A 6,705-nucleotide genomic window follows, 5' to 3' on the forward strand; every position below is an offset into this window, starting at 1 on the left:
CAATTGTTCTGTATCAGTACTAAGCTGTACATAACACAATCTCATCCATCTAGGATTAGCAGCCAGAAGCAATTATGGGAAGGCAAGTATTAATGGAGGTTGTGATATTTGTACCTGTGTTTTTGACATTGTTTTGAAGAACCAGATGATGCATTCCTCATCTTGGGCTTCTGAGAGAAACTGAACCTTTTTGTCCCCCCCCCCCCCAAATCTGCTGTGTCCTGGAAGAGGTTAGATTAAACTGCATCAACCAGTGCTGATGTGACAGAGTGGGAAATGACGGGAAATGACGGTCATCTGGATTCAGACATAGTACCATCACTGACAATCACTGACTCCTATGGATCATCAGCCCTAGCATGGTTTGCATTTTTTGTTGGTCTGGATCTGGCTTTAGTGTGGATAATGGATGAGGCATAAAGACTGTCCATGGAAAGAATAAGATCAAGTGAAACCTCAAAGAATCATAGTCCAATCCCCTGCCAAGAAGCAGGAAAATTGCATTCAAAGCACCCCCGTCAGACGGCCATCCAGCCTATGCTTAAAAGCCTCCAAAAAAGGAGCCTCCACCACACTCTGGGGCAGAGAGTTTTACTGCCAAACAGCTCTCACAATTAGGAAGTTTGTCGTCGAAGGCTTTCATGGCCGGGATCATAGGGGTTGTTCTCCAGATGCGTGATCATTTTAGTCACCCTCCTCTGGAGACATTCCAGAAACATCTTCCTTCAACTGCGGTGCCCAGAACTGGACACAGAATTCCAGGTGTGGTCTGACCAAGGCAGAATAGAGGGACAGCATGACTTCGTGGGATCTAGACTAATGGTTCTCAACCTGAGGTCCCCAGATGTTTTTGGCCTACAAGTCCCAGAAATCCCAGCCAGTTTACCAGCTGTTAGGATTTCTGGGAGTTGAAGGCCAAAAATATATGGGGACCTCAGGTTAAGAACCACTGATCTAGAAACTCCTATTTATGCAGGCCAAAATCCCATTGGCTTTTTAAGCCGCCGCATGACATTGTATGCCCATGTTTAACTTGTTGTTCATGACAACTCCAAGATCTTTTTCACACGTATTGCTGTCGAGCCAGGCATCCCCCACTTTGTATCTTTGCATTTCAGTTTTTCAACCTAAGTAGAGTATCTTGCATTTCTCCCTGTTGGAACTTCATAATCCTTCATCAAAGTAATTAATACAAATGTTGATCAGAACTGGGCCTAGGACAGAATGCAGCGGCACTCTGCTTGTCACTTCTTCATCACATTTACTCCTGGATTCACCACACATCGTGGCAAATCTGGCGGGGCCCGGTGTGTGTGTGTGTGGGGAACCTGGCACCCTGCATCCCCCTTCATCTCATCCCATGTGGGGAAGCATATCCGCCTATCTTTTCCCTGTTGTTTTCAATGCAACTCAGGAAGCCGCCAGTGTCTCCTACTCCGATTTCACCCCTCTTAAGACATGGAGCCCCACCGGTAGTAGATCAACATTGTTTGATGTGAGCCGGTGAGCTTAATGCCTGAAATATGGTGAGCAATTTCTCACATCTGATGAGGTAAAGATTTTTTTCCTTTCTGAATTTGGGAATTATTATGCCAAAAATAAATAAATCAGTGAGCATATTCATATTTTCCAGTCCTATTTAACATTGTGATGTGACTTTTAAGCTCTTGATTCAGAGCTTCCCGTGCTTCATTCTTTTTCTTGCATTATGTAGAGAGGGTGAGTCCAGCTAAGATCATACAGCAAATGTGATGCCAATTAGCTTGTTGTGTGTGTTGTCCCTTCAAATGTGAACTGGAGATCATACAGCAAATATGGCACTGAACACATAATATTTTTGTGTCTTTATTGCTTCTCGTTATCAACTAGTTGTGTGTCATTCCTGGCAGAAGAATGTAATATTTAATGACTGCCTTTTGTAAAACCTTCTCTATTTCACTTGACATGGCAGTTAGAAGGGAGTTACAAGCTTAAAAACTGGTTCTGTGTCCTCTGTGTTCACCTGGCATGGTGCTGTTATGGCATTCAAGCACCTGAAGGGATTTATAAAACAAAAATTGTATTTGCCCTAAAGCTCATCAACAGCTGTTCTGCAGCAATATAAGTTTGACTCTTAAAGCAACAACAACCTATCTACTAATCTAACATGAATGCACAAGTATTAAGAATAGATCCACATTAGTTAGAAAAAAAAATAGGCACCTTTTTAAAAATTCAACTAGTAATATATCCCCAGTCAAATTAGTACAGGGCATCTAAGAATTTACAAACTAGTAAATTCATAGGATTTGGTGCTATTGACCACAAAAGCAATGTTTAGATTTGTGAATTATTTTTTTTATATATGTGTCCTTGAAATGCAAATTGCCATTTTTACATTTACATAGAACATTTGAACCTGTCAACTGATTAAAGCATTTCAGTGGACTAATAAATCTACCCACCAACTAACATTTTCAAATAAACAACATCTGAATAAAATCTCAACGGCTGGACTTTATGAAATACTGATGGAAACAAGTTGAAAACTCAGGCTTTAATAAACAAGAAGTATGACTCATTGTTTATAGGCAAGGTCATCTTTGATATTTTCTTTTGAAATTCTCTTTGAGAGTAACACACCAGAATCAAAATAGCCTCAAAAACAAAAGCTGCTGTTAATGTTTAGACTTTCCACTTAAATCTGCGGAGATGGATTAATCAATTCAAGTTCTAGTTGACTGATCTATCCGTTTGGTATCCCATTTACAGTCCAGAGATTTTGTGAGCAAGATTCTGGAAACAGAAATGACATGCTTAACAACTCTTGAATATGAAGAGAGGATGGAGCAGTTTTGTCGCTTCCTTTCTGCTGTCATTTTATCCACTCTGCAATAGTTAAGAAGTGAAATACTTATAAACATTTATTTTTACATAATGTGCTAAGTAGGACCCTAACCATACTATACGGTTATGATGCTGTTTCCCACCTTGATTCATAGAAAGAGACAGTAAGAAATAATAAACATAAGCATAATCACAACAACAACAATCGTGGACTACTAAAAGAAGTCCTAGAGCATATCAAGCTTGAACCAAGGTGATTAAACTGAGACTTTTATACTTTGGCCATATAATGAGAAGACATGACCTACTAGAAGACAGAATAACGTACCGTATGTAATGGTAGTAGGAAAAGAGGAAGACCACATTCCAGATGGGTAGACTCCATAAAGGAAGCCATGGCCCTGAGTCTGTAAGACACAAGCAGAGGTGTTGATGATAGGGTGATTTGGAGGCATCTCATTCATAGGGTACCTCCAAAGTTGACTTGATGACAGTTAACAAAAACAACAACAAAGATCTGACCTAATGAATTGATTTTCTGAGCTACAATATGATATTATCCTGGTCCATAATTTCCCAACTCCAAATTCTCAAATATTACTTTGAGCCAGGAAAGCAAATACCGTAAATGGGCTGACACTACTCTAATGAGACTCAAGATTGGTAAAGTCCAGGATCTAGCATGTTCTCAAAGAGCTTTATGTAATATTTGTTTCAGTGGTCCTTAAAAATAGGATCAAAATGGAGTTGCTGTTCGCAGAACCTTTTCATTAGTACGTGATAACAACTATTTGCCACTCTTTTTCAGACCTCTATATTTAGCTAAAGTTTTCACAGGAGCTTAGAATAGATTTTCTCAACCATGGTATATTGTTGTGAGCCATCTCTGTGTCACACAAAGAATTGGGTTTACATTGGCTATTAAGATGTCTAAGATTTGCAAAAGACCTGATTCTTATAAAGCTGAAAACTGCTAATGGATTTGTTGACTTTGAAATAGTTTCAGCCTGATTCTAGGAAAAGAAACTTCATTTCAGACACTCCAATGGGGACTGTCATAATACCCCTGATCAGGAATATCTAACACATTGATTCTATGACCTCCTACCCAACCCAGTGAATACAGAAATGTGCAACAGCCCATGCATCACTATAATTTCATAAACTTTGATAGTATACCTTCTGAAAGCTTTTTTTTCAGTATAATTATGTTGAGTTAGCCACACTGAATACGTTTCTTGCGAAAGCCAGATTTAAGTAGAAGGGGTCTATTGCTGAGACAAACCAGGGAAGAAAAACCACATATCACAATCTGATCTACATTAACTGGGCCAGAGACCATAAACTGGAGTATTAATTCAAAAACATGAGTGCCAAGAACTATAATAAACTACAGTATATTGACAAAGAATAGGTTGCCGACAATTTATATATAGAATTTGTGCTATGTTTTCCACTCCCCCTAAATGCTGAGAGTATGGTGAAATATAATGTGTTTTTAAAAACAACAGTATATTTTAAGAGCACTTTAGATTATTTTTTTTTGCGAAAAAACCAAATTAAAAAGATGGGCAATATAGATTCTAATAAGCTTGCCAGCAGAAACCTTTTCATAGCTGGTGATGAAAAACATAAAGGAATGGGTGAAGCAGTGATGCAGCTAGGTATCCTTCAGCACAGGGTCAAACTGATTACCATATGGCAAGATTTGTTCAGAGGGGATTTGCCTTTGTCTTTGCCTTCCTCTGAGGCTGAGAGTGTGTGACTTGCTGAAGCCCACACAGTGAGTTTGATGCCAGAGTCAGGACTCAAGCCTAGTCTTCCAGTGTCCTAGTTCAACATCCAAACCACTACACCATGTTGAATCTCCTCCTTTTTTGTCCTAATAGTCATTACTGTAATTCACTATTTTTCCGCGGAACAAAAACATGTATCCCCTGTGTCTCCTGCAGAAGAGATAAAGCAGGATATAATAATAATAATAATAATAATAATAATAATAATAATAATAATAACCTGTCCATTACTCGTGACACATAACTCCCCCCCCCCCCCAGTGTGTGCGCACAAACTAAATCAGAGCAAAGGAAAATGGAAGGGTATTTTTAAAAATCCCTTTTAATCCTGCTTTTATGGTTTTATTTGTTCAATTGTGTTTGAATTTGTTTTTACTTGATTGACATGTTGCTCTTGTTTTTATGTTTTAACTTGCTTATACCTTGTTCTTCTTTTGGGCCTGGCCCCATGTTAGCTGCCCCGAATCCCTTCAGGGAGATGGTGGCAGGATATAAAATAAATTATTATTATTATTATTATTATTATTATTATTATTATTATTATTATTATTATTAAGGGTCACAGATGGCTTCACCATACTGTCTGTTTGTGGAGCTTTTGATCAAATGGGAAATACAGTGATAAGGATGAAAATGTCTTTCATTTTCCTTAGAATTTCCATGGTGCAATATCTGAACAAGGCACTTGGGGGAGCGAGTGAGCATTTGCCTGCACTTTTCAAGCACAATATAGTACAGTAGAGTCTCACTTATCCAACATAAACGGGCCGGGAGAACGTTGGATAAGCGAATATGTTGGATAATAAGGAGAGGTTAAGGAAAAGCCTATTAAACATTAAATTAGGTTATGATTTTACAAATTAAGCACCAAAACATCATGTTATACAACAAATTTGATAGAAAAAGTAGTTCAATATGCAATAATGCTATGTAGTAATTACTGTATTTACGAATTTAGCATCAAAATATCACGATATATTGAAAACATTGACTACAAAAATGTGTTGGATAATCCAGAACGTTGGATAAGTGAGTGTTGGATAAGTGAGACTCTACTGTAACAGCAGTCACAGCTGGTTTAAAGACTTTTTTTGTGTTGGGAGTGACTTGAGAAACTGCAAGTTGCTTCTGGTGTGAGAGAATTGGCTGTCTGAAAGGATATTGCTCAGGGGATGCCTGGATGTTTGATATCTTACCATCCTTGTGGGAGGCTTTTCTCATGTCCCTGCATGGAGCTGGAGCTGAAAGGGAGCTCATTTGGATTCTCCCCAGGTTGGATTCAAATCGGCAACCTTCAGGTCAGCAACCCAACCTTCAAGTCATCAGTCCTGCTGGCACAAGGATTTAATCCACTGCGTCACTGGGGGCTCCTTGTAGACAGTAATTCAGCAAGTTATTTCTGAAAATGTGTAACAATAACAATACTGACCTTTGGATGCTCAGAGTAACAAGCAGTTCACTGAAATATGCCCATCACAGGCATCCTTTGACAACACTGTCTGCTTGGATTCCAGAAAGCTGGAAATATTTTGTAGAGCAAAAGTTGAATTGACAACATTTCTTTCTGGTTGGGGCTGGTAAAAGAGGGAAGGCTTTAGAATGACTAGAAAGCAAGAATTGTGCTCAAAGCCATAAGTTTTTCTTTGGATAACATTCAAGAAGATTTATTGCAACAGCACCTGTGAGGAATCTGGTTCTGCAAAGCATTTATATTACAAGCTTTCAACTAGCTTGCAATACGAGCACCCAAAGCTTATAATAAAATTGTGATTCCTCCCTCCCCCCAATGGAAAAGCACTATGTAAGGTCAGTGCTTTATTTAAAAAGAAGACATGGTGCCTGCCATTTATTTTGTGTTTTTGATCTGTTTCTCTATTACATTTCTCCTAGGAGACAACACTGTTCATTTATAGGAACCACGCAGGGCAGAGAGTTTTTGCTTTGCAAGAGACTGTCCTAACTGGCTTCAGAAATGATGGATGAAACAGTTCACAAAATCCAACCCAGAATGGTATCCAGCCAATACTAATATATAATATTTTTATTTCTTGGCATCTCTTAAATTTGTTAGCCATCTGGTTGT

The 6,705-nt window shown here is 38.6% G+C and overlaps 1 long non-coding RNA gene across 2 annotated transcripts; it reads right to left on the minus strand.

Annotated features, from left to right (window-relative positions):
• Positions 1-2,319: 2,319 nt before the first annotated feature.
• Positions 2,320-6,290, minus strand: LOC103278562 (uncharacterized). 2 transcript variants are annotated; one of them, XR_010006100.1, is made up of 4 exons: positions 6,052-6,290; positions 4,006-4,100; positions 3,155-3,233; positions 2,320-2,868 (listed from the first exon to the last, which is right to left on the minus strand). It is a non-coding gene; the product is annotated as an uncharacterized LOC103278562 (long non-coding RNA). The 2 variants fall into 2 exon arrangements; XR_506149.2 differs by lacking the exon at positions 4,006-4,100.
• Between the last annotated feature and the right edge of the window lie 415 nt (positions 6,291-6,705).

The sequence above is a fragment of the Anolis carolinensis genome, chromosome 4 (assembly GCF_035594765.1).
Source record: "Anolis carolinensis isolate JA03-04 chromosome 4, rAnoCar3.1.pri, whole genome shotgun sequence".
Lineage (NCBI taxonomy): Eukaryota > Metazoa > Chordata > Lepidosauria > Squamata > Dactyloidae > Anolis > Anolis carolinensis.